Here is an 18,294-nt window from a genome sequence, read left to right as displayed (position 1 = left end):
AAAAGAGAGAAAAGAGAAAGAAGAAGAAAAAAAGAAAGAGATGAAAAAAGGGGGAAAAAAAGAAAGAAAAAGAAAAAAAAAGAAAAAACAAAAAAAGGAGAAAAAAAAGGAAAAAGAAAAAGAAAAAAAAAGCGAGGAGGGCACCTCTCAGGCAGGGATGGGCGTGGCATGATCCAATGCCTCAGGCGGGAGCTCTGCTTTGGCGGTTGTGGGGAGGAGAGTGACGGTGCTCCAGTCCCTTCTTGAACCAAGAGCTGCACCTCGCTCTTTTGGGGGTGTAAACTCCCCGTACCGGGGGCGCAGCCGAAAAGTTGGGTGCACTCTTCAACCCAGGGCAGTTCCAATCTCCAAATCCCAGTCCGCGCGCCCCCGCTGAAATTGCCTTAGACACAGCTTCCCAGGCAACCCCCTCGGGCAATTCCAGGCTCCCTGCCGAGCTCTGGGGGCGGAGTCAGAATCGCTGCTTCCTTCTCTGGGTCAGGCTGGCGNGTGCACTCTTCAACCCAGGGCAGTTCCAATCTCCAAATCCCAGTCCGCGCGCCCCCGCTGAAATTGCCTTAGACACAGCTTCCCAGGCAACCCCCTCGGGCAATTCCAGGCCCCCTGCCGAGCTCTGGGGGCGGAGTCAGAATCGCTGCTTCCTTCTCTGGGTCAGGCTGGCGAGCATGCGCGGGGGCTTGCCCGCAGGGTGTTCTGAGCCGGAGCCGGCTGGAGTGAGGAAAACTGGGTCCCTCTATGGCTCGTCACCCGAAACACGAACTCACAGGCTAATATCCCAGTTTTTAGTTCCTTGCCTTCCCTCTGGAGTTCCAGCCAGCCAGGGGCGCGGACGCCCGGTGTCTGCGCGGCTCTTTCAGGGTCCCCAGCTGCGCGGGAGCTACAATGGCGGCAGGCGCGCCACCACTCTGAAGTCTAGCCTCCAGGAGCAGCACAAAGAAGCAGTTTGTGTGCTCAGCACCCCCCCAGGACCAGTTTGCGCGAGGGGACCCGGTGTGCAGTATTTGGCAAGTACGGTCTTTCCAAGGGAGGTTTTTCTTCCCCGTGCAGAGGTTTTTCTGTTTCGGACTCTCTCCTTTTCCCCTCTTACTCCCCGTAGAGGGTAGAGGGGGATCGTCTCCCACCCTGGAGTCTCCGATCCCGGCCTGATTTTATCTTCCCCGGTTCGCACTCACGTTAGAAGGCTCTCTCAGTGGATTCTGCGTCCTTTGTCTCCCAATCTCTCAGGTTTTGCAAGGTTTCCAATGGCTTCAGATCTTTTCTGTGTGATGATGTATGGGTGCGAGTGCAAGTACGGAGCTCCTTACTTCTTCGCCATCTTGCCCCGGAGCCACAACTCCTTCTCTTAAAACCTTAAGGACTTTGTGTCAACACCCAAGCCACAGGCTTCTTCAACCTAGATTGGAATCTTAATTTACTAGACCACCAACGCTTCAATTCAAGCTCATTACATTGTATTTGAGTTCCCTTTTTGTTCTGGTCTTTGTGTTTTCTTATTTCCTGGTTGTATTTAAAATCCTTGGGGTCATAATTTATCCCTCCTTCATCTGTGAGGAAGGAACCTTTCCACTGTTGCCATAACTTCTGTTCTATTCAGTGTTCCTCAGCTTTTCTTGCAGTCTTGGTTTCCATACTGAAGCTCACTGTGTTCTTATTATTTCTCAACCTCCTCCTCATTTGGGAATGTTTCTTTCATTCCCATATTCCAGATAGGGTATTTCTGCCAATAAGCAGATATAAATCTTATGACGCTTAAAATCATATCTTTTTTTTTTTTTTTTTTACTGTCTAATACATAGGCTTAAAGCAAGATGCTGTGTCTCATGCTTCTGTAGCTCTCTCTCTCTCTTCGCATAGTGGTTAATTAATATTTACTACTTTATTGTAATAAAGTAAGATTTCTAGAAAAAAAGACTATTTAAACTTTTTGAGTGTCAGAGAATATCCTACAGTGCTATATACATTATTAACATAACCCACACATTTGGAAGTCATAGGTGTGTGCTTTTTAGATCTCCTTCTCTGGGGGTGGGGGGGAGGGGCCTGGAACCTGCTATGAGAAACTAGTTAACTGATAGCTTTGAAATCCACCACAACATTCACAATGGGCCATCTTTGCTCTGGGGCTCGATTTCACCTGGCTGAGATTTTCTCAGAGCTACAGTCAGAACTTGTGAATACCTAATCCTCCCTCTTCACATCACCCCTCCCCTGCCACTTCTCAGTTCCTAACATCATTCCCTGCAGTAGTGGGTATTCAGTGAATACTTGTTAAATGGTTTAAATAAAAAGGGAATTTTATAGCTATTTAAAAATATATAAAAGACTAGCCTATGAAAGGAAATGGATCTTTCTGTGCTAGTACAAAATGATTGTTGTATTTGTTGGGAGTACAGTCTAAATTGCTATAACAGAGACACGATAAACATAGTAGATTGAGTAAGAAAGAAGTTTATTTCTCTGTCACCTAAAGTGAAGTTTCCAGGACTGAAGGGACAGTCCTGCCATCTTGAATATATGGGTTGAATTCCAGAGTCAAAATAATTCCTCCAGTCTTTGAAATTTCTAGCCAACAGTAAGAAGTAAAGAGTCCAGGACAGTGTACTTTTAACTGTTTTAATGGCAAGATATGGACATAGCATATATCATTTATCCTTTGTTTATTTGCCTAGACCTCAGTCAAATGGCCACACCTTGTTGAAACAGAGATTAAGAAATACACTATTCAGCTATATAGCCATATATCAGTTAAGTGTCTATTCCTGTAAAGTCAGAGAAGAATGGATATTGGGGCAACCAACAGTCTACCATAAATATATAGTGAACATCTTCTAAATAGAACTGAATAAGGAACAATATGTCATCTGCAAGTTAGTGAGCTACTTATTATTAATATATTTAAGCAGAAACAAATGATAGCCATTTGCAAAGGATAATCTAAAATTAATTATGTTTCCCTTCCAATGGGAGGCTCAGAGAAATGACTGCTAACGACTATGATTTCAAGATTCTTTTTTTAAATTTTTAGACTATTTAGGATGTGTTCTATATAGTAGGTGCTTACGTGACCTGCATCTTCCAACACTAAACTCCATGAGAGTAAGGATACTGTATTAAAATCTACTCTATGCCAGCGCTTAGAAAAACACATGGTTTTGATGGTAGATCAAAGATAGTAGATAAATGATAGGCAAATAAATATTTGTTGAAAACATGAATTTAGGACTATAAAAAATCATGGAGTTGAAGCTAAAATGTCAAGGAAATATGCCTCTGTTTCAACAAGAGGAATCTTAGATTGACACTCAATACTTACAATGCTCTGATTTTGTATTGCAAAATATTTTACTACATCTGCAAAAGATATTATATAAACTTGAAACACAAATATAGATTTAGAGTATTTTTTTGGCATTTCTCAAAGGCTTTCTCTTCTAAAGTCACAGAAACAATGTTTCTTTTTTTTTCTTTTTTCAGGTACAAAATGACTGTAAACTCATTGTTATATATTAGTATTCCTAACTTGAATGTGAATTTTGGTTCAGCTATTAATTCAAACAGCTATTTAAATTAAAAGTGGTCCCCAAAAATTAATTAATTAAAAGTGGTCCCAAAGTAAACAACTTAAAATAATGTCAGAGTCCCTGGAGAGGAATATTTTCAACCTTCTCTATATATCTCAGTTTTTAGTAATTAGGTTTCTTCACTCTTACACTAGGGGCTGAGTGGCTGAAGGTAAATCTTACTGATCACATTTTCTCATCTCTTTTCTCTCTCTCCTCTCTCTCTCCCCCCAAGTCCCTATCCCTCCCCCTCTCTCCCTTTCTTTCTCTCTCTCCCTCCCTGTCTCTCTCTCTCCCCCTCTCCCTCCCTCCCCTTTCCCTCCTTGTTCTCCTCCTACCAAACCCTTTCCATTTATCCTATCTATATAATCTGTCCAAATCTTCCCTTGTGCTATTACCAGTATATTTCTTTACTCCTCAAACCTGGATTATTCAAATGCATGAGGACCATGAGGCAGATCACATGTGATCTGATTTCATTTTTCTCTGGTGAATAAAATAAGGATTAGAAGCATATTTTTCTCATTGACAATCCTCCTGAAGTTGACAATGGTAATTGCCATGTAGCATTTCACAGAAACACAGCAAAGGCAAACATTTGCAGTGTTAACCTGCATTGGGGTTTAGGAAAACAGCACTTCTCTCAAATTTTCCAAGGTCAATAACCAACTCTATTGCATCCCTCTATTTTGATTAAAATGTCCCACCTACAATTCTCAAACCACCTGTCACTCAATCTTAATATCAGTCACACTGCTGTATAATATTTTCTCTCCAGCTCCTTTATTATGGTATAATAAACATAAGATAAGATTTACTGTCTTGGGACACCTGGGTGACCCAGTCGGTTGAGTGTGCGACTCTTGATTTTGGCTCAGGTCATGGTTCATAAGATTAAGCCCTATGTTGGGCTTTGTGCTGAGTTCAGGGATTCATTCTCTCTTTCTCTGACATTCTCCTTGATTCCCTCCCTCCTTCTCTCCATCTCTCTCTCTCATTAAAAAAATTACCATCTTAACCATTTCTAAGGACACAGTAAAGCGGTATTACATACACTAATAATGTTGTGCAGCCATCACCAACATCCATCCCTAGAACTCTTTCCATCTTTTAAAAGTTCAACTTTTTCCCCTTAAATTACTAACTCCCCACTTTTCCTACCTCGCCCACAGCTTCTGAAAACCAGTGTTCTGCTTTTGGTCTCCATGAATTTGACTACTAAAACCTTATTCGAGTGGGAAAATACAGTATTTGCTTTTTTTTCTGACTGGTTTATTTTGATTATCCCAATGTTCTCAAGTTTCATTCATGTTATAGCATATAGTAGAACTTTCTCTTTCAGGCTGAATAATATTCCAGGATGTTTATACCACATTTTGCTTATCCATTCATCTGTAATAATACCATTATGAAAATTAATATGCATGTATCTCTTTGGGACCTTGCTTTCATTTATTTTGGATATATACCCAGAAGTAGAAGTGTTAGATCATACAGTAATTTTAAGTTTATATCTTTAGGGAATCACCATACTCTTTTCTACAATGGCTGTACCATTTTGTATTCCTACCAACAATACACAATTTTTCCATATCCTTGCCAGTGCTTTTAATTTTTTAATGGATATGAGGTAATATGTCATTGTGGTTTTGATTTTGCATTTCCCTAATAATTAGGGGTGTTGACAGTATTTTCATGTTCTTATTAGACATTTGTATATCTTCTTTGGAGAAAAGTAATTTGTCATTATTTGAATTGGATTGTTTGTTTTTTCTTGTTGTATTTTAAGAGTTCTCTATGTATTCCAGATAAAAATTCCTTATCAAATATATGGTTTGAAAATATGTTTTCCCATTCTTCAGGTTGCCTTATTATTCTGTTGATACTGTTTTTTAATGTACTTCTTTTTTAAAATTTCATGAAGCCTACTTTGTCTAATTTTTGTTTTTTTTTTTTTGTTTCCTACACTTTGGTGCCATATATATGAGATCATTGTCAAATTCAGTGCTTTGAAGTTTTCCTGTATTTTTTTTCTTTTAGTTATTAATTTCACATTTAGGTCTTTGATTTTTAGTTAATTTTTGTGTAGAATATTAGTAAGGGTCCAGCTTTACTCTTGCATACAATTTTTAAGTTTTTTTCTTTCTTCCAGATCATGCTATCAACTCTTCACAAACAGGAAACATTTTTGTGGCTTTTTCCCAATGTAAAAAATTATCTCTACCTACCTTCCAATAATCTTCCTTGTTTTCTATATAACCTCTCTTTAATGACAGACTTTCTGTTACTACACATACTAGTGACTAATTGGGGCCGGACATCTCACAGCTCATAAGTGGAACTGAGTTCCCATTCCTGAAGGAGAGGATCTGATAAGCATGAATCAGCCTTCCAAATCAGGCTCCCCAAGGCTGTACATTTGATACTTTTGGACACCTGTCTATTCTTCCTGGTCCAGTCATCTGTGTTGGAGATGGAGAGGAGAATAGATATCACCTTCAGTCATTTAAAATACCATTTGCACAACTGCATGCCGTAGAGAGAGTAGTGAGGTTGCACAGGCAACCTATACTATGGCCTTTAGAATAGGTGGACCCGTCAAAAAAAAAAAAAAAAAAAAAAAAGCAAACTAATGGGATTAAAGTACTGGGAAGAGATCATTTTCTTTTCTTATGGTACTCTGTCTGGCTTCGGTACCAAACTGGGTTTGCAAGTACTCTCCCTCATACTCTCTTTTTTGGAAGTTTGAGAAAAATTGATATCAAGTCTTTAAATATTTGGTAGAATTCACCGGTGAAGCCATCTGGTCTTGAGCCTTACTTTAGGGGTAGACTTTTGATTACTGCTTCAGTGTATTTGTTGATCTCTTCATGCTTTCTATTCTTGTTTCAGTCTGGGTAAGTTGTATATATTTAAAAATTTATTCATTTCTTCCAGATTGTTCCATCTTGACATATTAATTAATCATAATCACCCTTTATAATTTATTTTTGTGGCATCCGTTGTAATTTCTCCTCTTTTATTTCTGATTTTATTTATTCGAGTCTTTTCTCTTTTTTGTTTGGTTATTCTAGATAAGGGTTTGTCAACTTTTGTTTATAAAAAAACAGTTTCATAGATTTTTCTGTTGTTTTTTCTTTTCTTTTTTTCAATATCTGCTCTCATCTTTACTGTTTTCTCCTGTTTGCTAACTTCAGGCTTAGTTTGTTCTTCCTCTTCTAGTTTCTTGAAGTATTGGAGACCTTCTTTCTTTTTTAAAAAAGATTTATCACTAAGAACTTCTCTACTTGTACTACTTTTCCTGTACCCCATATTTTGGTATGTTGCATTTTATTTGTATTTGTCGCAAAACATTTTCTAATTTCTCTCTCAATTTCTTCTTTGGTCCAGTGGTGGTTCAATAATGTATTAATTTCCCATTGTCCCTTCTATGATTTTTTTCTAGTTTTATTTTGTGGTTGGAAAAGATACTTTGTTATTTGTCTTCAATTTATTTAAACTTATTTCGTGATATAGCATGGGATCTATCCTGAAGAATTTCCCATATGCACTTGAGAAAAATGTATATTCTGCTGCTGTTAGGTGGAATCTAATGTAGATGTCTCTTAGGTTCATTTGGGCTATATTGTTCAGCTCTGTTTTTTTTCATTGATTTTCTGTCTGGATGATCTATCCATTATTGAAAATGGACTAGTGAAGTCTCCTCCTCTTACTGTACAGCTGTTTCTCCCTTCAGATCTGTTAATGTTTGCTGTATATACTCAAGTGCTCTGATATATTGGTTGCAAATATGTTTATAACTGTGATATCATCTTGATGAATTGAACCTTTTGTTATTATGTAATGACCTTCTGTCTCTTAAGACAATTTTGACTTAAACTCTGTTTTGTCCTGCATTTGCAACAACATAGATGAGCCTGGAGGTCATTATGCCAAGTGAAATAAGCCAGACACAGAAACACAAATACTGTATGATACCATTTATGTGAGAAATATAAAATAGCCATATCCATAAAAATAGAGAGCAGAATGGTAGTTGCCAGGAGAAGGAGAAATCAGGATGTGTTAGACAAAGTTTTAGTTAGGTAAGACGAGTTAAGTCCTAGAGATTTACTGTATAGCATAGTTCCTATCATTACTGCAGGAACTATAAAATTTGCTAAGAGGGTAGATCTTATGTGTTCCTATCACAAAATAACAGAAATGGTAGCAAGAAAAAGAAGGAGGAGGAGAAAAAGGAGGTGGGAGAAAATTTCTGGAGTTTAATGGTTATTTTACGGCATTGATGATGGTGATAGTTTGTTTTTGTTTTTTTTGTTTTTTTCCCCCCCGGATGATGGTGATAGTTTTATGGATATATAATTTTCTTCAAACTCATTAAGTTGTATGCATTAAATATGTACAGCTTTTGTATGTCAATTACACCTCAGTGAAATGATTTTTAAAATGATAAGATACATATGTTACCTTCCCTCAGGTAGTATATAGTCTAGCTTTAAATTTAGCTAACTATGTCTCTCTCATTAGCACTAGAGGTGGGGATTCCTTCAGAGTTTAGTGAGGGGTCAGAGACACCCTGAAATATTTCTGGTTCATTGTTAATTTGAATAATTTTTGTGTTGTTTTCCCCAAAGGAATCTAAACGTGGGTAAATTTCAAGTCTCCACTGAAAAATTTCCAGCCAGTATCTAACATCACAAAACTTGAAGCAGCCTGGATTGCAGTTTTGTGTGAAGGGTTATCCCAGGACACCTAGCCTAACAGGGCAGCTCAGTGAAAGCTTGGTACTGAGCTGCTACTTAATAGAGCACAACCACTGAAGAGAACACTAGAGAAAAGAGACGACTCTCAACAGGACACATAATGCAGAATCCTAGAAGGTGAGAACTACAGGGGCCTGTCTCCAAGTTGCGGGGAGGTCAGGAAGTCAGCAGGTAGACCCTTCATCCCTCTATCACCAAGACCAACTAGGAGTTTATACATATAGAGCATTTGATTTGTTAGATGCCTGGCTTGCACTAAAATTCTTGTGTGTTTTATATTTTGTCCGTTATTTCGTTCTGTAGTTAAGAAAACGAAGGGACACGGAAGTAAAGGGAGTTGTGAAATCCCCAAGCCATTTATCTACTTGTATGGGACTGAGGTAAAAATCCCATGCTGTTTCCACTAGAGTACTCCATCCTGTTGCTTGCTGTTCCATAGGTCCAAGGATTGACTAAATAAATAAATAAATAAATAAATAAATAAATAAAACCCTTTTCCGAATTATTTGCTTAGCAGTCAGATCTATACTTGGAGTAACAAACACAATATTTATAGTTTCTTGGAGGTAAGAACCAAGCACTTATCTTTTGTTTCCAGTCAAACAGTTCATTTCCCTGGGAGAATTCTGAAGTCAAATTCCATCTAAAATATTATTAACTTAGCAGTTGGTTCTGAAAAATAAGTTCTTAAGCAACTTGACTCAGAGCAAGTTCTCTTGACAGATTGCTGCCCCCTGACCAAAGGTGGTTACTTACTCAAATTCCTGGTGCCCACGAACTAAAATGCATGCTCCCATTTCTCTTGAGTCCAGGTCTTTACTGAGTCATGTGTCACAAAAAATAGGTATATACTCCCCAGCAACTTGAGCCATTAAATGAAATTCTGGATTTGTTTTTTTGTTTTTTTTTGTTTTGTTTTTTTCTCTTTTCTTACACAAGCCCTTGCTTTGCTCTTGTAGTTTTGTCAGTCTTCTGGCACTAGATTCTTTCAGGCTCTCTCTCTATCATCACAGAAACCAAAGAGATTTTTGTAGAGCTGAATTTCTCCACAATGAATTGGATTGCTCCACATTCATTACGTCTTTCCTTCTAACCCCAAATGTAAATACACAAGTTTGTTCTGATCATTTAGCAAATATTAATCTAACTTGGGAATATCCAGTAACATGTTTATGGAGAAAATGATTAAAACTTAAACGATAGCTTGAATAGTATGAATAGATTCAAATGTATGATCGTGTCACATTTAGCAAGCTATATAAATGTGTGTCTAGGTTGAATTTGGAAGTAAAAAAGTTTCAACAATCCTTTCTTCAATTACAGAAATCTTCCTGATGTTTTTTTTTTTTTTTTTTTTTTTTACATAACATATTATTAAGCATAGATTCTCTTATACTGTTTAAAAATATGTGGCTATTCACTGTCTTTTAAGCCATTAATCCTTCTCTCTTTTATGGGGATCTTTAAGGTCATGGAGAAGGAGATATTAGAGGTATCAGATGCTGAAAACAGGTAGACAAGTTTTCTTCTTTTAAGATACCTATAGACCATCCTGAACCGTCTACAATAGCCATGGAAGACACCATCCTCAGTCTCTGAGAAGGGCTTTTTTATTCCAGCATCCAGGAAGCACCCGTTCATTTAGGGAAGAATGATTACAAGTCATAAACATTTTTCCTCAACTGTGCCACAGAATGAAAAGCATAAATAGTCAACAGCAAAATGGCCTTAGCAGAGATGTATGGAAATAACATTGTAAACAAGGAAACCATAACTATCACTTTATAGTCAGGAACAAGAAAAGGATGTTTATTTTCATCATTGTTACTGTATATTATAATTTAAAATTTAAAGATCATGAAAATGAGTGTTGGGGGGAAAAGTGGTGGGGGACAGAGACATAGAAAGAGAGTCTTAAGCAGCCCCATTTTCAGCGCAGAGCCTGACATGCAGCTCAACCTCACAATCATGACCTGGGCCGAAATCAAGAGTTGGATGTTCAATCAACTGAGCCATTCAGGAACTCTGAGAATGAGACTTTAAATGGTAATTTTATAGAGATAACTCACATTTCTATGATTATGTACATACAGAAAATTCCCTAGTCTACCAACAAACTACTTGCAAGGAGAATTTCATGAATAGATACAAGATCAATATAAAATAGCCAAATAGCTGTCAATATTTCAGTAAATCAGTTCTTTTTTTTTTTTTTTAATGTTTTTTATTTATTTCTAGGAGAGAGAGAAAGACAGCATGAGCAGGGGAGGATCAGAGAGAAAGGGAGTCACAGACTCTGAAACAGGCTCCAGGCTCTGAGCTGGCTGTCAGCACAGAGCCGGACACGGGGCTCGAACCCACGAACCGCGAGATCATGACCTAAGCGAAAGTCGGATGCTTAACCGACTAAGCCACCCAGGCGCCCCTCAGTAAATCAGTTCTAAATGTAATTATAAAGAGAATATCATTTTATAGCAGAAACAAAATTATAAGATACATAAGGTTACACATATCAAGAAATGTGCAAGACCTTTGTAAAAAACAGCACATAATGTGCCCAGAAACAGTATCTGAATATGTGGAAATAGAGAATGCTCTTGGATTGGTAGACTTGATAACTGAAATATTTTAATCTTTTCTAATTAATCTCAGGTAACAGTGCAATTCAATTCAAAAATCTCAAAAGGAATTTTTTAAATACTTGAAAAGCTAACTCAAGAATTTGCATGGGATATTAAATGTGACTACCCAGCCAAAAAGATTTTGAAAAAACAAAAAAAATAAGGAATGTTGCTCTATCAGATAGGAAAATGTATCATAAGACTAAATGTAATAAAAATATGTAATATCTGTACATAAATACACAAATATATCGCTGGACCAAAGCAGGTAGTCTGCAAGTAGATGCAATATATCTGGAAATTTGGAATATGAAAATGATAGCATTACAAATACTAAGGAAGAAAGACCTAGTTAGTAAGGTTATTAAATTAAGTCAAACAATTTACATGTTTATTAAATTAAGGTTATTTAATTATTTAATAAGGTTATTAAGTCACAAATAAAAATGCAAAAAAATGGGTAATTAAGTTTTGTGGAAATGAATCCACACTATGGAATGTTATGAAGCAGTGTTAAAAAGTGAAATAGTTTCATACAGACAGACATGGAAAGATCTCAAGGGCAATGAATTTAGTCCATAAGAGCTCATATTCGATATATTCTGTGTGGTATTTTCCCCACACTATGTTATACTGGAAGTCTGAACAAAAAAAGGCAGGAGCTCAGAGGAGGGACTTTGAGAACTGCAGAAGGTAGGATCCTATAGCCAATACCTAAAATATGAGTGAATGTTTCACAGATAGATATGTGGTGAATGAGACTTCTAGGAAGAAGCCATATTCTGAATCCAAGGTCCTTGCCATTGCTTCCCCAGTCTTCCCTGTGAGTCCTGTCAGATCATCTGAAACCAATCCCCAACCAGCTTCCTCTCCCAACTCATGTTCTTCTATGTCTTCTTGCCTTGTACCCATCTGTTTCCCTCCAGTAAGTGAATCACTCTGTTCTCTGAGAGTTTCTCTTCCTAGTTCCCTTGGTAGTTGCTTCTGTACTTAGCTAGGGCACCACTTTCTCCATCAAGCCATTCTTGATCCTGATCATCTCTCTCTGAACTTTCTTAGTTCCTGATGCTTCTTTTCCCATAGGATTTGTTCTAACATTTGAGATTCAGAATCAAAATGGATTAAACAGATTTGTTTTTTGTTGTTGTTGTTAAAGTCGGTAAATATAATAAAAATGACTTGAACTCACCATGCAGAATGTGCATGGGAGTGTATTTCAATGAATAAATTATAGGAAGTGAAATACCAATGAAAGAATCTGAACAGCTCTGTAAAACTTATGTTAATTATGCAAATGTGCCATGTCAAAATTAGTACAGGATATTATTTTACCATCTAACTTCCCACTTGAAGTCCACATGAAGGCACATTTCCTTGCACATAGGTGTACAGATTTTTTCCCCTCTTCAGGAAATCCTGGTAGGCTGCTAATGTCTCTTCCTCTTGTCACATTTACAAATGTCAAAACAAAAGAAAGAAAATAAATTTATAAGATAAAACTTCAGTGTCAAGAACAACAATTTTAAAAATATGTGTGTTCTCCCTTGGGCATTAGATTATAAAATTGAGGATGAAAATGTCCTGTAAGTTTAACTAAATGACAAGCAGAATCAGTACATTTTTTCCTCCTATCATCTATACTTGAAAAGAAGTGAAATCTATTTCTGAATTTATGCAGAAAGAAAAGCAATGTAAGTCTGATCATCAGTGAAGAAAATATGCATGATAATACATGTACTATCTCTAATATAATTATAGTATTGTATTGTCATTTAATAAGGAATGTTGGGGTGCCAGAGTTTCCTGTCCTCTTCTAGGTCCTTCTCACTGGACTAAGAATCAAATTGACATGAGACAGATGAAAAGGAGAAAGTCAGATTTAATAGCATACCCACAGGGAACCCACCCAGACATGGAGATTTCAAAGACAGTCAGGCAAAATGAAGTATATATGCCATCCTGAACTAAGGAGAGGGGAGTATGGGCCTGGGACTTCAAAGGGAAGAAATGCAATTCACAGGAAAATGAAAAAGAGTTCATGTTTAGTGAACAAATGTTTGCTGGGCCACTCAGAAACCGTGGGACAAAGAGAGGACTTATATCAAAGTGGCCTTGCTGCGCTCCTCTCTATCCAGCACAGCTGGTTCCTATCATAATGTGACTAATCTATGGTGATAACTCTTCCTAGAGCAGGCCATCTACCTCAGTTCTTTTTAGGCAGTTGTTGTGGAAGAGATTTTTCTGAATCTGTTGGGTTTTGACTGCTTTTTAACTCAAAATTATTTTAATGCCAAAGTGCTCCATCTTGGGGCAGCCTGCCCCTTAGTCACTACAGACATTTCATAACCAAGCAAAAGGATTTCAGAGCACTATTGAATTGAAACTATGGATAAGAAGGCAAACTAGAAAAGTATATAAGAAAAAGGAAAAGAAAATTTGATGATATTGAAATGGCTTATTTATTACATGAAATTATCAACAACTCTCAACTACCTTATTCAGTTTAATCCAGATTGAGATTTAGGTTATTAAGATACATATGTCAGCTATGTGGCCTGGGACTGTGGTTATCAGTTAAGGGTTTGGGTAGATCTGCAAATCTGATAAGGACCCCTTACAGCCTCATGCCCTTTTTATAAGAAACAGAATAAAAATCACGTCTGCAACTCTCAGGAAATAGCCACCAATTACTGAAGCATAACCACCTTGTCTAGATGTAGAGGTTGGATTGCTGCTTACAGATCACATTTGGGCCTGTCATGTGATAGCTCAGCGAACTTGGGTTTCCTTAATCTGTTGGACGTTTCTGTATATTTTTTAGGTGCCTCAATTAATGCATCACTAAGATAGAAACTTTCAATCCAGACAGATAGGAAATTAACATGTTGCTAAATGAATTTAGATCCATAGCTGAGTTAAAAAAAAAAAAAAACACATTGAGATGAAAGAGTTAGATATTGATTCATGTTGTTAAAAGTGGATTTCAATGTACAAAATACTAACTCAACAAAAATCAATAATCCCTTTCACTTCACAGTGTGCCATTAAACATACCATTCACTTTTTCAAAGAATGAATGTTTAATTCAAGACACGTTCCATATAGCCGCTGCCATAGTTAAGAGTACACAATACAAGTTGACAGGAAAAAAGGGGGAGAATCTGGGGAACAGCAGTGTTCCTGTATCCTCACATCCATTCATTAGGCTTATTCTGATAGTTGGGGAATAAATTAAGACTACTAAAAGCTAATATTTTCTTTCATTCCCAAGTTCCAAAGTCTGAAAGTGTCAAACCTTAATATGAAACAAAGTTGTCCATTTTAGTTTCAATGATGAGGGACAGCTAAATGTCCTGTAGATCAAAGAGTTTTATTATTTGACCACTGAAATACTCAGGAATTTGATAGCCTCTGCCTCCATGAGAGTTTCACTCACTTTATGAAAAAACTTACCACCAAGCTGTTTCTGGTCTCATCTGTCAAAGAAACATACCCTAACTCATGGGATATTGTAGAACAAAAGTAAATAAGGATGTTTTTCTTAACAAAAGGCATTGCACAAATACAGCTTGTTAATAGAGAAGTTCTTTAATGTCATTCATAATTATGTGTGTGCATTATTAGAAATGGCTACTTTTCTTTCACAATATATCTGAAATGTCATTTAGTACTAAATATGAAATATAATTAAGAGTGATTATTTTCTGTATTTATTCAAGCAAAATAGTAAATCATTCTTCCTATAAAATTGTCACAAGTTCACAAATTTGAAAACACGTGTTCTGTTTTTGTCCCTGCCAACTCTGGTACTTTCTTTAAAGAATTTAAAAGGGCAATCTAATCACCCTTAAAATAAATGTGTTTTATTTTTATCTACTCTACAATTTAAAAATTCTTTCAATTTTTCTCCTGCAAGGAAAGTTTAATGAGGCATATTTGCTTGTTTCCATGGTATTTCAAAGGAGGATTACTAGCTGAAGGCAAGAAGATGCATTAAATAAAAAAAGAAAGGAGAAGAAATAACAGTGCTTGCAATAAGAAAAACTTTATTTTTAAAATAAATTCCTCAGAGTAGTAAACATTTATAATTTGTAAAACAATGCCAGTCATTTTGAATATTATTTAAAGATGACTTTTTCTTGGAAAAAAGAAAAGAAAGAAAAGAATGTAACATGAGTTTCATCATATAATACAATCTCTACAAAATCCAAAAATACCCCATCTTAATAATGAACCAAAATCCAGTACCATATAAACTGCTGTGTGTATAGAGAAAACAAGAATAAAGTTCAGCTTGCATTGTCTTTGATTTGTTAGCTAGTATGCTGAGCTTTTTGGTGTAACAGACATTGTAAATACCACCTTCAATTCACTTTGAACCTGACATTTGCAAATCCAATCACACTTGCAGGAGATTTTCCTAGGAGCAATCAACCAACATAAACTGCAAGTCAGCCTCTTTTATCTCCAAAGTCTGGTGATTTTCTTTAAATTTTGTTTTATAAGTATTTTGATGAGATCTGAAATTTAAAATACAAAGTAACCCAAACACTTGTATAGAAACTCATGCCGGGATATTACAATATCATATTTATAACTTGTGATAAATACTACCTATTAATATCAACAATCTCTCTTTAACATATGTAAAATTGGGTGAGAGATCACATGGAAGTGGGGGGACGGGTCTTGAACTCACTATGACTGACATCATAGATCCTATTTTAGGGATAGGGATACGAAGCATGAGAAATGTTATGTTTTTGAAGGCAATTCAGTCTACAGACATAGGATACAATACCAACAAAATGAAAAAGAGTATAAAACATTAGAAAATGTTAATATTATGAGGCAATATATTGTAGTGGAAAGAACCCTAAATTGAAATTAAAAGGCAACTGTTTATAATCTTAAATCTGCCAGTTAGCACAAGCACAAAGTCTTCAACTTCAGTTTCCTCATTTGTAAAATGGTGAGAGATTGGATGGATCTCCATCCAATGGATTGGATATCTAAAATACCTTTAAATTTAAGCTAATATATATGATGGGGGTGGAAGGGGAATAGTCAGTAAGCTTAATTTCTATGGTCATTAAGTAGCTTTGAACTCAAAAGCTTGGAAAGAAAAAGGGCCTCAGAAGGAGGAATGCAACAGAGAATGGACTATTACACCTCAGTCTTTTCCTTGTGTGCAGTCAGAGCCTGCAAAATAATAAAGGCAGGAGCTGAAGACTAACTGACCAACCACTTGGACCTTCTGGTCTCTGAAGACCCTTGTGGCAGCTGCAACACAGCTAAGGACCTCCAAAGAAGCTGAATTTACTCAAGGTAAGGCTACCATTGGGGGTGTTACAGAAAACCAGACAAACCATAGTTAAAGTGGTACAAACAAATTTCAATCAGAAATTATTCCAATTGGGGAAAGGAGAGGTCGATATAGAATTGTACTGGAGTGGGGATTTATGGTGAGGGGCTGAAACGCCCAGAGTTCGAGAGACCCCAAAAACAGACCACCAGAGACCAGAGTCAAAGCCAATCGGCAAGGGTCGTTTATTTGCAGGTTCGAACCTGGACCTCCGCGCACTCGTCGCCGGTGACGCTGAGAGGCCCCGAACAAAGTCTTTGCAGCCTTTTTATAGACAGGAGTAAACAAGTCGTGGGGAGGGACAGGGGATCTCTATGGTTACAGGTTTGTCATTGGTTGATATTTAAATGTGAACATATACCACATTTGATTGGTTCCCGCCATCAGGTTTTTGGCAGGATCCAATTACAACATTTAGGATACCTTTGAATTCAACCAATCACAGAGCGAGCCTAGGGTCTTGTTCGGCGACTAACAGGTTAATTTTAACATTAGGTAACAGGGTCCTATCTATAGTTTCTATCTCCAGGTCTCTCCCTCAGTAATGTGGAGGGTGGTCGCTGGACTTTCCTGATGGGGTGTTGCAAGGGTGGTTTCTCCTGCCTTGGGCAATGTGTAACTGCCTGATAGTTTCGGGAAAGCTGAAACTCAGCTTTAAGCAATGGTACAGAAGCGGAAGGAGCTAGTTAGGTTTTAGTTTCCTGTAGTGCAAGCACTTGTACAGAAGCAGAAAAGCTGGTTGAGTTTTTGGTTTAGTTTGTCTAGGCCCCTCACTCCAAGGAGCCGGCACCGATGCAAGTACAAAAGGGTCTTTATTACAAGCTTGAGCAGGGGCTCACCCATCCTGCTGGTGTCTTGGCAGCAAGGTGAAGCCAAGAACAATAGCGAACAGGGTTTTTAAGGAGTAAGGGATGGGGGTGTTACAGTACATGTAGCATCATCACATAAGCACCAATCACAATTACAGCTTCGACCGTTCAGTGTCTGTGAGGTGTTCATTACTTTTGGTGGGACCCAATCATGACCTTTGAGAATCCTTTGAAAATGACCAATTGTGAGGTGAGTTCAGAGGGCCCACATGGGGTTCAGACAAGCAGTGAGAAATTGGCTAGTTTGTATCTGCAGTTTCCAGCCTTGACTCAGACCATAGGAATGTTCCTATTTTTTTCTTTTTGATTAGCTGAACTGAGGGCGGTCTGAGGATGGCTTTAGCCTTGAACAGTCTGAGGCTTTTCCTGGGACTGGGACTGGGGCTACGTGCAGCCCGAGGTTTCTCTTAACGGAGGACTTAATTTTTGGCTCTTCAGGGCACAGTGAGGGGGTCTGTCAATGGGAAATCACTAAAAGGAGAGATCAAGAGTTGGGGAGATTCTTGCCAGTCCGACCTAATGGGATTCTTAAGAAGGCAGGCCGTAGTATGACATCACCTGGGGAGTATTCAGTCACATGTGGAAGGTGATCAGATAACAGTGAGTCTCCCTAAAATGACTTACCAATATTCTTCTTACTGTAACAGGCCAAGCAAGGCTGGGGGCTGGGGTTAAAGGTCAAGGCCTCGTGGAGAAGGGGGATCCACAGAGCCCTACTATAGGTTTCTCAGGGAAAGAGTCCTTGTCAGGGACAAGCAGTGAACCCAGAAATCCACACAGAAGCACAAGAATCACTTAGGTGAGATGTCCTGATTGGGCAATGTCCTGATGAGGACAATTCCACCTTCAGAATAGAAACTGAAATTTCTTTAAGAATAAAGCAGGAAAAAAAAAGTTAAGCAAATATGTGGGTCTATTAAGAATTATACTCAGTGCATTAATGGTTTTTTCCCCTAGAATAAGAAACCAATTGTTTGTGGGTTTTACAGCTCTGTTGATCATCCTCATTTAAACAAATGTCCTCGTTAAAAAATCAGATTTCAGAAGCTTACCGCAGAGACGACCAGTATCCATTTTAATATTTCATTTAGCTTTTTTCTTAAAAAAAAAAAAAAA

Source organism: Hyaena hyaena, unplaced genomic scaffold (assembly GCF_003009895.1).
Source record: "Hyaena hyaena isolate Hyena2069 unplaced genomic scaffold, ASM300989v1 scaffold_2042, whole genome shotgun sequence".
NCBI lineage: Eukaryota > Metazoa > Chordata > Mammalia > Carnivora > Hyaenidae > Hyaena > Hyaena hyaena.
Note: the sequence above shows the minus strand (reverse complement) of the source record.